Raw genomic sequence first — 16,389 nt, forward strand, 5'->3', positions numbered from 1 at the left:
GTGCTTAACAAATACCAGAATTATTATTATTAAGTGTGGCAGAGTGGCTAGAGCATGGCCCTGGGAGTCAGAAGGTTGTCGGTTCTAATCCTACCTCTGCCACTTATCTGTTGGGTGACCTTGAGTAAGTCACCTCACTTCTCAGGGCCTCAATTTCCTCAACTGTAAAAAGGGAATTGAGACTGTGAGCCCCACATGAGACAGGGACTGTGTCCAACCTGATTTGGTTGTATCCACTCCAAGTAGTGAGACTGCTGTGATGACTTGAATAAACATGCACATCCCAAAAAATTTTTGTAAGGAACCAAACAGATTCATTGCAACAACTCCAATGGAATGGGAGTTTTCCACCCATTTGTTGAGAGTAAAAACAAAATATGGAAAAAAAGTGATAAGAATAGATGGAATGAGAACGTTAAATGGCTACTGTTTCCACGTACTAATGTCCATCATTGGCTGTCAATGACTAAGAGAAAAATAACATGGATATGCAGCCAAGATCTAAACAATGGGATAACACTGTTTCTATCATGCTGCAATTGATGTGAAGTATGTATTGGTCACTGCAGTGACGGAAGATATCAAATGATGATGTAATCATCAGCTGATTTGCTCCACATTTTCATTTGCAATACAATCAGTACAACTAAAAGCATGTGGGAGAGGACAAAAGCATTAGTAGACAATCTCTGGCACTAGATCAGCTCTCACCCCACTCCTCATTCCCACTCTTCTCCCACTACAGCCCTGCTCGTTCGCTTTGCCTTCTCAAGGCAACCTCCTTCACTGTGCCTCTTTCTCGCCTCCCTCTTCCTGAATCTCTTGCTCATGCTCCACTCCTAACCAGAACTCTCTCCTGCTTCAAACCCAGACGGCAGTTGCCCTAATCATCTTCAAAGTCCTTCTAAAATCACATCTCTTCTCGGAGGCCTTCCCTGACTAATCAATTTCTCCTTTTCCCACCCTCTTTTCCCTCCTACTGCCACTTCAGCACTTTGATGTCACTTGGGCACTTGTGTACTCAGCCCTTTGTTTATATGTTCATATCTTTAAACTGTCGCATTTATCTACCTGTAACTTATTTTAGGGTCTGCCTTCTTTGATAGATTGTAAACTTCTGGAGGGCAGGAATGATGTCTACTGCTAATAATAATAATGATTGTGGTATTTAAGTACTTACTATGTGCCAGGCACCGTTCTAAGCACTCTTTGACCCCACAGTTCTCTCAAGCAATCACCCCATCTCCCTCCTACCATTCCTCTCCAAACTCCTTGAGCGAATGTGTATTAATTCGTTCATTTATATTGACTGAGCACTTACTGTGTGCAGAGCACTGTACTAAGCACTTGAAAAGTACAATTCAGCAATAAAGAGAGACAATCCCTGCCCATACCGGGCTTACAGTCTACACCTGCTGCCTCAAATTCCTCTGCTCCAATTCTCTCCTTGACCCCTTCCAAACTGGCTTCCCTCCCCTTGACTCCACAGAAACCACCCTCTCAAAGGTCATCAATGATCTCCTTTTTGCCAAATCCAGCAGCCTCTATTCCATCCTAATCCTCATCGACCTCTCAGCTGCCTAGAACACTGTCGACCACCCTGTCTCCTGGAAACGTTATCCAACTTTGGCTTCACTGACTCTGTCCTCTCCTGGTTCTCCTCTTATCTCTCCACTGCTAATTCTCAGTTTCCTTCATGGGCTCCTCCTCTCCCTCCCACCCCCTAACTGTGGGGGTCCTTCAAGGTTCACTTCTCAGTCCCCTTCTATTCTCCATCTACACTCATTCCCTTGGAGAACTCATTCACTCCCACAGCTTCAACTTGTGGTGAGCCTCATTAGAGATTGTTTGGGATCCTGTAAACAGTAATAAGGAAGCCACTGATGTGCTCTACCTGAGACAGATGATTGCTGGCCCGTGGGGGCAGAGCATGGAGGGAAGCATGGCTTTCTCTCCCACTGCTACCCTGTAACGGGCCTGGACCAATCAATGGCTGCCACAGCTGCGACACCTAAAGCAGATAAAAGGGGCTCATTTTGAATCATGAGCGGGCATGCAGAGGGAAGTAATGGCAGACAGAAGCACTCCGGAGAGGCAGTAGCAGTAGGAGATGGCACTTAGAAGCAGCACTGGCAGAATGGGCTCCTTTGACCACAGACTGGTATTGGACCCTTGGTGGAGTGGAGTGAATAAGTGTGTATGCGTGTCACTCCCCTTCATGCTGGTAAACCTAAATAAAAAACTTTCCACAGTAATTTTGCTGATCATAGGTGTGGTTTGAACTCTACTAAGGTGTCATCGAGGCTCCCCTGGTTCAGGAAGGCTCTGGTTGGTTTGAGCCAGGTGGGCTCGCGGCACAAATACCGTCTCTATGAGGATGATGCCTAAATCTTCATCTCCTCCCCTGCTCTCTCCAGGCTTGCATTTCCTCCTGCCTTCCAAACATCTACTTGGATGTCCTCCCATTACCTCAAGCTTAGCAAGTCCAAAACAGAGCTCCTTATCTTCTCACCCAAGCCCTGTCCTCTCACTGACTTTCCCATCACTGTAGACTGCACCACCATCCTTCCTGTCTCACAAGCTTGTAACCTTGGTGTTATCCTTAACTCCTCTCTCTCTCTCATTCAAACCACATAATCCATCCTTCACCAAATATTGTCAATTCTAGCTTAACAATATTGCTAAAATCCACCTTTCCCTCTCCATCCAAACTGCTTCCACGTTATTACAATCACTCATCTTATCCCACCTGGATTTCTGCACCAGCCTCCTTACCGACTTCCCAGCCTCTTGCCTCTCCCCAATCCTGTCCATACTTCACTCTGTTGCCCGGATCATTTTTTTACAGAAATGTTCAGAACATGTCTCATCCAACTCCTCAAAAACTCCAGTGGTTGCCCAACCACCTCCATATCAAACAAAAACTCCTCTCAACTGGCTTTGAAGCATTCCACCAGGTTTCCCCCTCCTACCTCACTTCTCTCTTCCTACAACCCAGCCCACACACTTCACTCCACTGGTGCTAACCTTCTCAGTGCGCCTTGATCTCGTCTGTCCTGCCCTCGACCCCTAGCCCCTCCTGCCTCTGGCCTGGAACCCCCTCCCTCCTCAAATCTTCCAGGCAAGTACTCTCCCCAGCTTCAAAGCCTTACTGAAGGCACATTTCCATGAGACCTTCCCAAACTAAATCCCACTTTTCTTAATCTCCCACTCCCTTCTGTATCACCCCATCTTGCTCCCTTTGCTCTTCCCCACTCCCATCCCCACAGCACTTATGTACATATCTGTCATTTTATTTATTTGTACTGTCTGTTTATCCCTCTAGACTGTGAGTTCATTATGGGCAGGGAATGTCACTGTTATTGTATTGTACTTCCCCACATGCTTGGTAAAGTGCTCTGCACAGAGTAAGTGCTCAATAAATACAACTGAGTGAATGAAAGCACTGTGATAGTGAAGACGATGATAACAGTAATAGTAACAATTAGGTTACTTGCGAAGTGCTTACTTTGTACCAGGCACTGTTCTAAGCCCTGGAGTAGATACAGTTAATCAGATTGGACAAAGTCCTTGTCCTGTTTGGGGCTCACAGTCTTATTCCCTATTTTAAGGATGAGGTAACTGTGGTGGAGAGAAGACAAATGACTTACCCAAAGTCACACAGCAGACAAGTGGCAGAGATGGGACTAAAACCTAGGACTTTGATTCCCAGGCCCTATCTCTATCCACTAGGCAATGCTGCATCTATATAGCATATGGCATACTACAGTACAGTCTACTACTACACTGTAAATTAGCACAGAGTAATCCCTCAGTATATATTATTGATTGACAAATGCAGCATCCAGGTCCTCACCACTGCAGTAAAGTGAAAGGGGACAAATGTGCAGTCTCATTCACCTGGGACTTGGTTGCTGTGCTCAAGGGGCTAATAGGAGCCTATAGTCTGGCATTAGAATGAACTTCCAATCGTTTACAAAGCTCTTTAAACTTGATGGGTTTGATCATCTATGAAATTTCTCCAGATGGTCAGCTGGGAGCAGCTGCATGCCGACCACTGGAACCTGGATCCAGAGTCCCAAGAAGATTTGCCGATGCCTTCAAACAACTTGGCAGAATTAGCACCTCTCTTGTTGCTGATAATAAGCCTGACCCTGGGGGCCCATGAAGAAGCCACACCAGGGAAACCCTGAATCAAACAATTTGGAATGACATCATACACTCTTGTACTTGCTCTATGGCCCACATATACATAGCCTTATACTCTCCCATTTTCCCTACCTGGGATTTCTTTTAATGCTTGCCTCCACCTCTCGACTGTAAGCTCCTTGAGGGCAGGTAGTGTACCTACCAACTCTATTGTATTGTACTCTTCCAAAAGCTTAGTAACAGTGCTCTACATACAGTAAGTGCCCAATAAATACCAATAATTGACTGACTGGTCCTAGCTCTGAAGACTGCTTACAAATAGGGATTACCTCTATTTGTTGCTAAATTGTGCTCTCCAAGTTCTTAGTAAGGTGCTCTCCACACAGTAAACGCTCAATAAATATGACTGAATTCCGTAACTAAATCTTCTCACCCAGGACCTATGCTGAGCGATGATGCTTTGAGAGATTCAGTTGAAGAGAAGTGAAGCAGTGTAGCCTAGTGAAAAGAGCTTGAGCCTGGGAGTCAGAAAGACCTAAGTTTTAATTCCAGCTCCACCCCTTGTCTGCTGTGTGACCTTGGGCAAGTCACTTCACTTTTCCATACCTCAGTTGACTCATCTGTAAAATGGGATGAAGACTGAGCGCCATGAGAGACATGGACAGTGATTAGTTATTCCAGGCCTTAGAACAGTGCCAGGCATATAGAAAGGTTTTTTAAAAAATTAAAACTTAAAAAAAAACCCAGAAATGGCCATACATTGTTTGGGAGACTGATAAAGTAGCAACAATGCATCTCAGGTATCATCATAACATCATAAAAGCTGAAAAGACTACAAAGCTGAAGCAATGCCCATCTTTCTCTATGTAAGCCCATTGTGGGCAGGGATTGTCTCTACTGCCGAATTGTACTTTCCAAGTGCTTAGTACAGTGCTCTGCACACAGTAAGTGCTCAATAAATATGATTGAATGAAAGAATGAAACATGGACCCAACTCAGATGTCAAATCTGAGTTGTCAAAGCATCATCCATGTCACCTATGGGTCTTTCTCAACATCATAAAGCAGCACCAACACTGAGGTGTGGGAAACAAGAGTCAGTTCATCGACAGAGAGGGAGCCCTAAGAACAATGCAACCAATTCTCATGGTAACACAACTTTACTGGGTGTGGAGAGCTAAGGAGCATGGATAACATCAGGAAACCCAAGCAAGTGCCCAAAGGTGAGCCACTCAAGCAGGGGAATGAGGAAGAGAATAGCACAGTCACCTTAAATCAATCAATCAACAAATGGCATTTATTGAGCACTTACTGGGTGCAGAGAACTACAGTACACTCTTAGGAGAGTACAATAAAACTACCAGACTAAGTCCCACTTTTTCTCATCTCATGTCATTCTTTTATTCAATCATACTTGAGTGCTTACTGTTGTACAGCACTGTACTAAGCACTGCCCACAATGGGATTACAGTCTGAGGGTTGGGGGAGAATGTGTCACCCTGACCTGCTCCCTTTTCTCTTCCCCTCTCCCAGCCCCAAAGCACTTATGATCATATCTGTAATCTTATTTATCCCCTTGCTCTTCCCCGCTTCTAAAATTGCATACCTATAATTTTATTTACTTGTGGTGTTGTCTGTCTACCCCACTCTAGACTGTGAGCTCACTGTGGGCAGGGAATGTCGCTGTTAATTGCTGTATTGTACTTTCCCAAGTGCTTAATAAAGTCCTCTTCACACAGTAAGTGCTCAATAAATATGACAATGAATGAATAGAAGAGAGTTGGTAAACATGATACCTGCCCACTAGGACCACAACTTCAAAGGAAGGGTAGTAGTAATAGATGGTAGGGAATCATTCATTCATTCCTTCATTCAATCGTATTCATTGAGTGCTTACTGTAAGCAGAGCACTGTACTAAGAAATTGGGGGAGTACAACAATAAACACTTTCCCTTCCCACAACAGATTTACAGTCTACAGCAGGGAAGACAGACATCAATACAAACAAATACAATTACAGATATGTACATAAATGCTGTGGGGCTGGGAGGGGGGGAAGAGCAAAGGGAGTAAGTCAGGGAGACGCAGAAGGGAGTGGGAGATGAGGAAAAGTAGGGCTTAGTTTGGGAAGGCCTCTTGGAGGAGATGAGCCTTCAATGAAGGCTTTGAAGGGGGGAGTGTAATTGTCTGTCAGATTTGAGGAGGGAAGGTGTTCCGGACCAGATGCAGGATGTGGGCTAGGGGTTGGCAGCGAGACAGGTGAGATGGAGACACAGAGAGAAAGTTAGCAGTAATAATAATGTTGGTATTTGTTAAGCGCTTACTATGTGCAGAGCACTGTTCTAAGCGCTGGGGTAGACACAGGGAAATCAGGTTGTCCCACGTGGGGCTCACAGTCTTAATTCCCATTTTACAGATGAGGTAACTGAGGCACAGAGAAGTTAAGTGACTTGCCCACAGTCACACAGCTGACAAGTGGCAGAGCTGGGATTCGAACCCATGACCTATGACTCCAAAGCCCGTTCTCTTTCCACTGAGCCATGCTGCTTCTCGAGAGGAGTGAAGTGTGCAGGCTGGGTTGTAGAAGGAGAGAAGTGAGTGAGGTAGGAGGGGGCAAGGTGGTGGAGTGCTTTAAAGCCAATGGTGTAGAATTTTTGTTTGATGCAGAGGTGGATGGTCAACCACAGGAGTTTTCTGAGGAGTTGGGTGACATGTCCTGAATGTTTTTGTAGAAAAATGATCAAGGCAACAGGTACACAAGCCTGGCATGTAGGAATCAGGAAAAAAGTAGTTCTCTTGGAGCAGAAGTTTCTGGAATAGTAATAATAATTGCGGTATTTATTAAGCGCTTACTATGTGCCAAGCACTGTACTAAGTGCTGGGGTAGATACAGAATCTTTAGGTCCCACATGGGGCTCCTGATTGAAGTAGGGAGGTGAACAGGTATTGAATTCCCATTTTGCAGAGGAGGAAGTGGAGGCATGGATACATTAATCAATCATATTTATTGAGTGCTTACTGTGTACAGAACACTGTACTAAGCACTGGGGAGAGAAGAGTACAACAATAAGTTTTGCTAAGTGTTGTATTAAGTGATTGAGAGAGTACAGTTTAACACAGTTGATAGACATGTTCCCTAACCATAAAGAAGTTACAGTCTAGAGTTAAGTAACTTGCCCAAAGTCACATAGCAGGAAGAGTTGGGATCAGAACCCAGGTTCTCCAAATCCCAGGCCAGTGCTCTCTCCATTAGGCCAGAAGATAATGACACTGGGTGATTAATTCAGAATCGGTTCTGAACATTACCAACCACCTCAGTAGAGCCAAGGGCTATCTTTATTAGCAGACTGTGTGCAATAAACAATAAACAAATTAAACAAATAAACAAAAATAAACAGTCTTACCATGAGTAGGTTTATCTTGGAATCAAAGACACAGTATTACTCGTGAATTTAAAGCTTCATTAGTGATGCATGACAAATCTGTACTGAACTTTAATATAGATATGCAAAGCTAAGACATGAAATTTCTTGTTTTAAAATAAAATCCGCATTGGATTGGTAAGATCTTTAAGGTCTGGCAATATGTACCTGGTTTCTGTTGTTCACTTCCAAGAACTTAGAATAGTGCTTTTTACTCAGTATTGATCAATTGCTTTAAAGCGTTTTAAGCCAAGCCAATAGTTGAATCCAACTCTCTAAATTATTGTGCTAAAAGTCTCTAGCAAATAGTGCCAATTTTGGGACTAAAGTGCCAGAAATGTTTCCAGGTGCCCTTGTGGGATGACACTGAGATGGGGGTGAAAGCTGCTGGCTTGGGGAATCTAGCAAAGAAAAATGCTATAACACCATTTTCTAATTCCCAGAGCCCTCCATGTGTACTCACAGGAGGGAAAAGATTCTGAAACTTGGGTCTTGTCTTGACTTACACTGTAGAGTTGTTTCTGACCCATGACACCATGAATACATCTCTCCCAGAATGCCCTGCTCTCCATATGTAATTGTTCTGATAATGTATTCATAGAGTATTCTTGGTAAAAATACGGAAGCAGTTTACCATTTTTCCTTCCTCACGGTAAACTCGAGTCTCTGCCCTTGACTCCACCATCTCCCGTGCTGCTACTGCCCAGCATAGGTGAGTTTTGACTTGTAGCAGATTGCCTTCCACTCACTAGCCACTGCACAAGCTAGGAATGGAATAGGTAGGCCTCTGTTTGACTCTCACTCCCATAGCTGAGACTGGTAGAGTACTGGAAACTCTCCAGGTGCAACCCTGAGAGGGGGGAACTCAGGCAGTGGCTTTCAAATAGCTACTGCCATTCACATCTATCAGAAAACACGGTAGTCTAGTGCTATATCATTGGATGGCCAACAATGGGTGCTGAGGGTAATTTGAGCATAATAATTAATAGTAATTATTGTATTTAAGTGCTTACTATGTGCCAGGCACTGTTTTAAGCGGTGGGATGGATACAAGCAAATCGGGGTGGACATAGTCCCTGCTGCAATGACCTTCTGATTCCCAGGACCATGCTGAGTTTCAATAATTATGGTATTTGTTAAGCTCTTACTATGTGCCATGCACTGTTCTAAACACTGGGGTAGATGCAATGTAATCAGGTTTTCCCACGTGGGGCTTACAGTCTGAGATCAAGAAACATTCTTTTTTCCTGTGCTTCATATAGCTCCTTAGTCCTATTTATTTCTCTCTACTTTCTTAAATATTTTACTCCTATTCCTCATAATATTTTTGGTTTTTATAGCTGGTCTTCCCATTTTATTTCTTGGATATGTCCAAAGCTCTGCTAAACAGAAAATCAAAGCAGTTGACACACTCCTCTTATTATTGTTTGGCTTCCATTCTGATATTTTTCAACTTTGCTTTTCAAAGAATGTTTAACATTGATTTAGAGAAGAAAGAAAATCATTGCCTAGGAGATTATAAAGTCCTCGTGGGCAAGGATAATGTCATTTCTTTGATTTATCCTTCCCGAGCTCTGAATACAGCTCATTGTACCCAGGGCAATTTAAAGGTGTCTTTTTGCCAGTTAATATAACAGAGGAATATTTGAGGCTATCAAAAAAGAAGATAGTCTTGACTGGCATGGGGAGGGAGTAAAGGGAGCAGGTGGACAGGGATAGAAGTGTGGACTGGAGATATATCATTCTGTTGATGAATTAAAGAAAACTTCCTTCCCTCTCCCTCACCCCCAGTAGGAAAGGCTGAGACATGCAAAATCTCACCATTAGGGAATTGCATTTCAGAATATGGTTTCCCTCCTTCACCTTGGTTTATTTTTAGCCAGGGCCACTCTTTCATTTACCAAGTTTAGCTTACAAGCAATCTATTTTCTCTACATTTCATTAAATAGCTTTTCTTCATCTTTGGTTTTTCAGTACTTATTAGCTGGGATGCATTCTGCCAATTCAGAGGTTATTCTAACTGACACTTGCCTTTTTCTTGGGGCAGTTTTACTGCCTGGCGCAGTGGATAGAGCACGGGCCTAGGAGTCAGAGGAGCTGGGTTCTCATCCCTGCTCTGCCACTTGGCTGCTGAATGACCTTGGGCAAGTCATTTAACTTCTCTGTGCCTTAGTTCACTCATCTGCAGAATCAGGATTCAATATCTGTTCTCCCTCCTATGTCGACTGGGAATCCACTACGGGATCTGATGATCTTGAATCAACTCCATTGTTTACTAAAGTGTTTAGCACATAGAGAGCACTTAACAAAACCCCCTATTATTATTAATAATAAAAGCACCTCTCTTGAATCCCATGGTGTACGTGTGTGCACGTGCACACTATTTCTTCTGAACTATGGTAAACTCACTGTGAGCAGAGAATATCTACAAACTCTGCGTATTGTGCTCTCTCAAGAGCTTAGTATAATGCTCTGCACACAGTATGTGCTCAAATAATACAAATAATTGATTGATTGATTGTGGAGCTGAGGTGGGGAGCCTGATTTCAGGATGAAAATTCTCAATGCGAGAGATAGTTTTAAACTTCGGTTGTAAATGGCACTAGAAAAAAGAAACAAAAATAATTATTTATCTTCTAATCCAAAGAGCAGTGCAAGAAGAGAAGACAGGAAGAAGTGAGATAAATAAGAAATCTGGGATTGTGGCCTCTAATTATATCATGCAATCTAACTGGGAAATTATCATTTTCTACATGTTATCTCAATTGTCCTGACCCTTTTCAGGGCTGGCTTTCTTGCTTGTTGTCTGGCATTACTGGAGATGGGAAAAGGCATGAGGCAAATGAATATACTTCTTTGGAATGATCATCACTCTTTGGTGTTTGAAGACTAGTTGAATTTGCTAAAGACAATTCCAGTCATATATCCACTTACTGGTGAGTTTCACCAACTTTGGCATTTTCTTCAAAACAAAGGACAACTTTGCATCTATACATGTATGGATACAAGCTTAAATAGATATTTAAAGAAAGCAGTATGGCCTATGGAAAGAGCCCAAGCTTGGGAGTCAGAGGACTTGGATTCTAATTCCAGTTCTGCCACATATCTTGTGTGACCTTGTGCAAGTCACTTAGCTTCTCTGGTCTTCAGTTCCCTCATCTTTTAAATGGGGTTTCAATGCCTGTTTTCCCTCCAACTTAGACTGTGAGCCCCATATGAGACCTGATTAGCTTGTATCTACTCCAGTGTTTTGTACAGTGTGGGACAAATATCACAGTATTTTATTTATACTTGTATTTTTATATACATAGAGATTTATATAGAGAAGCAGCATGGGGTAGTGGATAGAGCATGGGCCTGGGAGTCAGAAGGTAATGGGTTCTAATCTTGGGTCGGCCACTTGTCTGCTGTGTGACCTTGGGTAAGTCACTTCACTTCTCTGGGCCTTAGTTACCTCATCTGGAAAATGGTGATTGAGACTGTGAGCCCTATGTGGGGCAGGGACTGTGTCCAACCCTATCTGCTTGTATCCACTCCAGCACTTAGTACAGTGCCTGGTACATAGTTAAGCACTTAAATGCCATAATAATAATAATTATATGCATATATAGATATCTATATATATATCTGTATTTTTATATTTATATATGCATGTTTATCTGTAGATCACTAAAGTATTCTTGCTAATGAGTTCTTAATTTAGGAGTGTATATTTTTCAACAAGCAATGCGGGGAACCATTTTAAAATTAAGACTGTGAGCCCTATGTGGGACAGGGACTGTGTCTTATCCAATTCCACTGTATCTCTCCCAACGCTTAGTACAATGTATGGCACATAGTAAGTGCTTAACAAATACCATTATCATTATTACTATTAAAATTATTGGAGAGGAGACTTCAGGCAAACAACAGATATTGCCAGAATATTACTGAACTCTGTACACTTAAGGGGAGAAAACAAAAAAATATCTACTTGCTAGTTATTTCTGTCTCTGCAGACTCCTAGGTTGCGACCACTTTGACTCTCATTTTTTCATGCAGCGGGCTCCTTAAAAAAAAAAAGAAGAATTTTAACATTTTAATTAAACTGTTCTTGAAATCTATGAGTCTTCAAGCTGTAACTGCACCTGACTGAACATATTAAACATAGGGATGGGGGTGGAGGGGGTGGAGGATATTTCTGAATTCCTATGTGGTGCGTTATGTAAGCCAATGTATCAATGAGAAACTCAACAAAACACTTCAATTAAAAGATTTGGGAATGGGAGGGGTAGGAAAATTGCTTCCTAAAAACTAAGGAGAGGAAGGTTGGATATAACTGATTTTAAATAATATTTATCAAAACCTCCCAGATGTGTTTTAATGCCCTTTTTATATCCAATTAATAATAAACTATAAAGTAGATTAATTCACCGAACCATCCATAATCACTTTAATAAGTATAAATTTTATATACATGTTGCAATAGCAATTGATACCTAATTTATATGATATAGTCCTAATTAGCCATAAATTATTTGAGTAAACACAAAAACATAACTATACATTGATCATTTATTACATGACAGCACACAATTATTACAATAAATGCTAAGTAATTGTATGAAATGAACTTATTTCCAGCCTCTTGGCTTGTCTCATTAAGCTATTTTCTTGAACAATTTCCTAAAGAATGAACATCTTTCCTAAAGAATCTACTTCTACATGCAAGTTGACCCTAATTAAGAATACATATAATACCTAAACTGGGTCAGTCCAGTGATCCATTCAACCCTGTGTCCTATCTCCAACAGTGGCACCGGGATGCTTGGAGGAATGGTGTGCTAGTCTTCCTCCTGAACGTCTAGCCTCATAGAAATGGATCATTTTGACTTGTCTTATGCTGTCAAGTGGTTACTGACCCATAACGACACCAAGGACACATCTCTTCCAGAACCCCCCGCAATCCATCTGCAATCGTTCTGGTAGTGGTTCCATAGAGTTTTCTTTGTAAAAATACTTGAGTGGTTTACCATTGTCACCTTCTGCACAGTAAACTTGAGTCTCCACCCTCGACTCTCTCCTGTGCCGCTGCTGCCCAATATAGGTGAGTTTTGACTTGTAGCAGATTGCCTTCCACTCTCTAGTCACTGCCCAAGGTAGGAATGGAATGGTTATGCCTCTGCTTGACTCTCCCTCCCATGGCCGAGACTAGTAGAGTACTGGAAACTCTCCAGGTGCGACCCTGAGAGGGGAGATGGATCATCACAGAGACCAAATTTATATTCTTAATTTACACTGGGAAAGCATCGAGGCTTAGTGGTTGGAGCACAGACCTGGGAGTCAGCAGGACATGAGATGTAATCTGACTCTGCCATTTATCTGCTTTGTGACCTTGGGGAAGTCACTTTGCTTCTCTCTGCCTCAGTTTCCTCACCTACAAAATGGGATTAAGACTGTGAGCCCATCTGGGACAGGGACTGTGTGCAATCTAATTTTCTCATATTCACCCTAGCACATAGTACAATGCCTGGCACATAGTAAGCACTTAACAAATATCACAATCATTATTATCCCTAACTTCTCATCCAGCAACAACCTATGGACCACTTGGGGGGAGTACTGTCTCTTCACAAGTCCCTGCACCCTCCAGAGTTCCCAGTTTGGATGATAATGATTGATAAATAGCATTATTTGATTAGTGCTTACTATGTGTCAAGTACTGTATTAAGTTCCTGGGTGGATGGAAGATGATCAAGTCAATAAAGTCCCCCTCCTCCATGGAGTCCACAGTCCATTTAAGCATGTGGGCCCTGAGAGAAGTCTCCTTTAATGTCAGAATCACCAGGTAGGCAGACAAGCTCTGACTCTCTGATGAGCCTAGAGCACTGGTCAGTCCAACAGAATCCCCTGGGCTTTGGGACTTGGGACACGGCCCCAGCAGGAGGTAGGCCTGGGGAATTCATTCATTCACTAGTATCTATTGAGCGCTTACTATGTGTAGAGCACTGTAATAAGAACTTAGGACTGTACTAAGCACTTATCCAATCTGAACTCCAGTTCCAAGAGAGTCCATGAGAGTTTGAGCCAGAATTCCTCCCCCGATTAGACTGTAAACCCGTCAAACAGCAGGGACTGTCTCTATCGGTTGCCAACTTGTTCATTCCAAGTGCTTAGTACAGTGCTCTGCACATAGTAAGCGCTCAATAAATACTATTGAATGAATGAATGAATTCCAGAAGGATGCCCACCTCAGGGATCATATCTTTCTAGAAACTGTGAGAAGCAGCGTAGACTCGAGGAGAGAGAACAGGCCTGGGAGTCAAAAGGACCTGGGTTGTAATCTTGAATCCACCACTTGTCAGCTGTGTGACCTTGGGCGAGTCACTTCACTTCTCTGTACCTCAGTTACTTCATGTGTAAAATAGGGATTAAGACCGTGAGGCCCATGTGGGACTTGGGCTGGGTCCAACCTGTATCAACCCCAGCGCTTAGTACAGTGTCTGGCACATATCAAGCAATTAACAATTACCCTTAAAAAAAAAGTTATCCTGGAGAGGCAGCATGGCCTGATGGGAAGAGGCATGGAATTTGGAAGCATGGCATCCATGTTTTAATTCCAGCTCTGCCAGTGATCTTGGACATGTCACTTAAAGTCTTTAACATGGGAATGAGTTACCTGGTTTTCACTATCTCTTAGTTTGTGAGTCCCAGGTGGTCCGGTGATTATGCCTAATCTGATTACCTTCTATCTATTCCAGCACTTAGGATGTAATAAGTGTTTAACAAATATCAATCAAATAAGTTGTTGAATGCTTACTGTGTGCAGAGCACTGGACTAAGCACTTAGAAGAGTACAATATAACAGAGTTGGTAGATACATTTCCTGCCCACAGGAAGCTTACTGTCTAGATGGGGAGACAGATATTAAAATAAATTATGGATATGTCCATTAGTGGTGTGGGCTGAGGTTGAGCTGAATATAGGATTCAAATCCAAGTGTAAAGGCACTGCATGAGCAAGAGAGAATAGAGGAAATGAGGGCTTAGTCAGGGAAAGCCTCTTGTAGGAAATGTGATTTTAATAAAGTTAGAAGGCAGGGAGAGTGGAGGCCTGTTGGGTATGAAGGGGCAGGGAGATCCAGAACACGGGCAAGGGGTCAGTGACGAGATAGAAAAGATGGAGTTCAGTGTTTAGATTGATGTTACAAGAGCTGGGAGGCTGACCCCATTCTTCCTGCCAGAATCTTCAAAAGCAGGAATTGTCTTGGCCTGGGCTCATGGTCCTCAAGATAATAATGTTGGTATTTGTTAAGCACTTACTATGTGCAGAGCACTGTTCTAAGCGCTGGGGTAGATACAGGGTAATCAGGTTGTCCCACGTGAGGCTCACAGTTAATCCCCATTTTACAGATGAGGTAACTGAGGCACAGAGAAGTTAAGTGACTTGCCCACAGTCACACAGCTGACAAGTGGCAGAGCCGGGAGTCGAACTCATGACCTCTGATTCCAAAGCCCAGGCTCTTTTCCACTGAGCCACGCTGCTTCCCCTCAAGATATCTGCCACTGGGAACAGGTCCCCCAAGGTCACTCAGAATCCTCTTTCTCTCCTAACCTGGGGTCACCATGTGGTCCAGTATTCACGTCCCAGTACATTGCCAATAACGTTCTTCCATCGGGTTGTTGCCTGAGTGCAAGGAAGCAAACTTAATATAGAACTCACAGCATACTGGGTCTCTAGGAGAAACATTTAACCCTACACTTTCCCTTCCCTTCCTACTCTCCTAGTTGCCATTTGGGAAAATGAAGTCTTACAAACCAGAGATGGTTTCCCCAATTACTTGGTTTTCAACAAAAATCAATCCGGCCAGCTTTTAATAGCTCCCAATAAGGACTGTAACCAACTCGATTATCTTGTATAATAATAACGACATTTGTTAAGTGCTTACTATGTGCCAAGTACTGTTCTAAGCACTGGGGTAGATACAAAGTCATCAGGTTGCCCCACGTGGGGCTCACAGTCCTAATCCCTATTTTACAGATGAGATAAACTGAGGCCCAGAGAAGTAAAGTGGCTTGCCCAAGGTCACAGAGCAGACAAGTGGTGGAGCCGGGATTAGAACCCACGTCCTCTGATTCCCAAGCCTGTGCTTTTGCCACTGAGCCACAGGTGCTTGGCCCGTAGTAAACACTGAACACACACTATCATTATTATTATTACTATTATATTATTATTAGAGTTAGAAAAAGAGCATGATATTTGGATGGCCACTCAATAATCATTACATTGTTTTAGAAAGTAATTCATTTTCTGAAAACTTGGGCTGAATTTCCACTCAGCATTGAATCCAGTGCAAGAGATCAACTCATCATGAATAGCACAATATTTTCTTTCCAATATTGAAAGGTCAAAAGAGGCTTGGGAATCAGTGAGATTATAAACCCTGTGGTTTCTTACATGTCTCTAGCAAAATCAAACTCTTCCCCCAAAAGGGGGAGACACATAAGCAGATAAGCACACATGGGCATTACATCCATTTCTACAAGGCAGGACCTTTAAAGAGATGAAAAGTACACACTGCATACATACTACTTAATGGAAACTTTAAATTCTTCGGATCTTTTAAGCTGACATTTGATTTTCGTTACAAGTGACATCATGCAGCTCATCGCAGTTACAATCACTATTGAGGCAGACAACATTAAAAAGAAAACTTCCAGCGAAAAGCAGTTTGAGGGAATATTTTCCTTTATATGAAATAATTTAAATGAACTACTCAGAGAAACATAATCAAAAAGGTCTTCTGGCTTTGTCATCTCTCCTTTGGCATGATACATTCT

At 42.6% G+C, this 16,389-nt stretch overlaps 1 protein-coding gene and 2 non-coding genes across 5 annotated transcripts in view; all 3 read right to left on the reverse strand.

The window, feature by feature from the left end:
• LRRC7 (leucine rich repeat containing 7) overlaps positions 1 to 16,389 on the reverse strand; it is a 551,725-nt gene that overhangs the window by 357,219 nt on the left and 178,117 nt on the right. The gene's annotated exons all lie outside the window — the stretch shown is intronic.
• Positions 8,293 to 8,430, reverse strand: LOC114811527. Its single transcript, XR_003759224.1, has one exon. It is a non-coding gene; the product is annotated as a small nucleolar RNA SNORA7 (small nucleolar RNA).
• On the reverse strand, positions 12,667 to 12,804 carry LOC114811631. Its single transcript, XR_003759327.1, has one exon. It is a non-coding gene; the product is annotated as a small nucleolar RNA SNORA7 (small nucleolar RNA).

This window comes from Ornithorhynchus anatinus, chromosome 4 (genome assembly GCF_004115215.2).
Source record: "Ornithorhynchus anatinus isolate Pmale09 chromosome 4, mOrnAna1.pri.v4, whole genome shotgun sequence".
Taxonomy (NCBI): Eukaryota; Metazoa; Chordata; class Mammalia; order Monotremata; family Ornithorhynchidae; genus Ornithorhynchus; species Ornithorhynchus anatinus.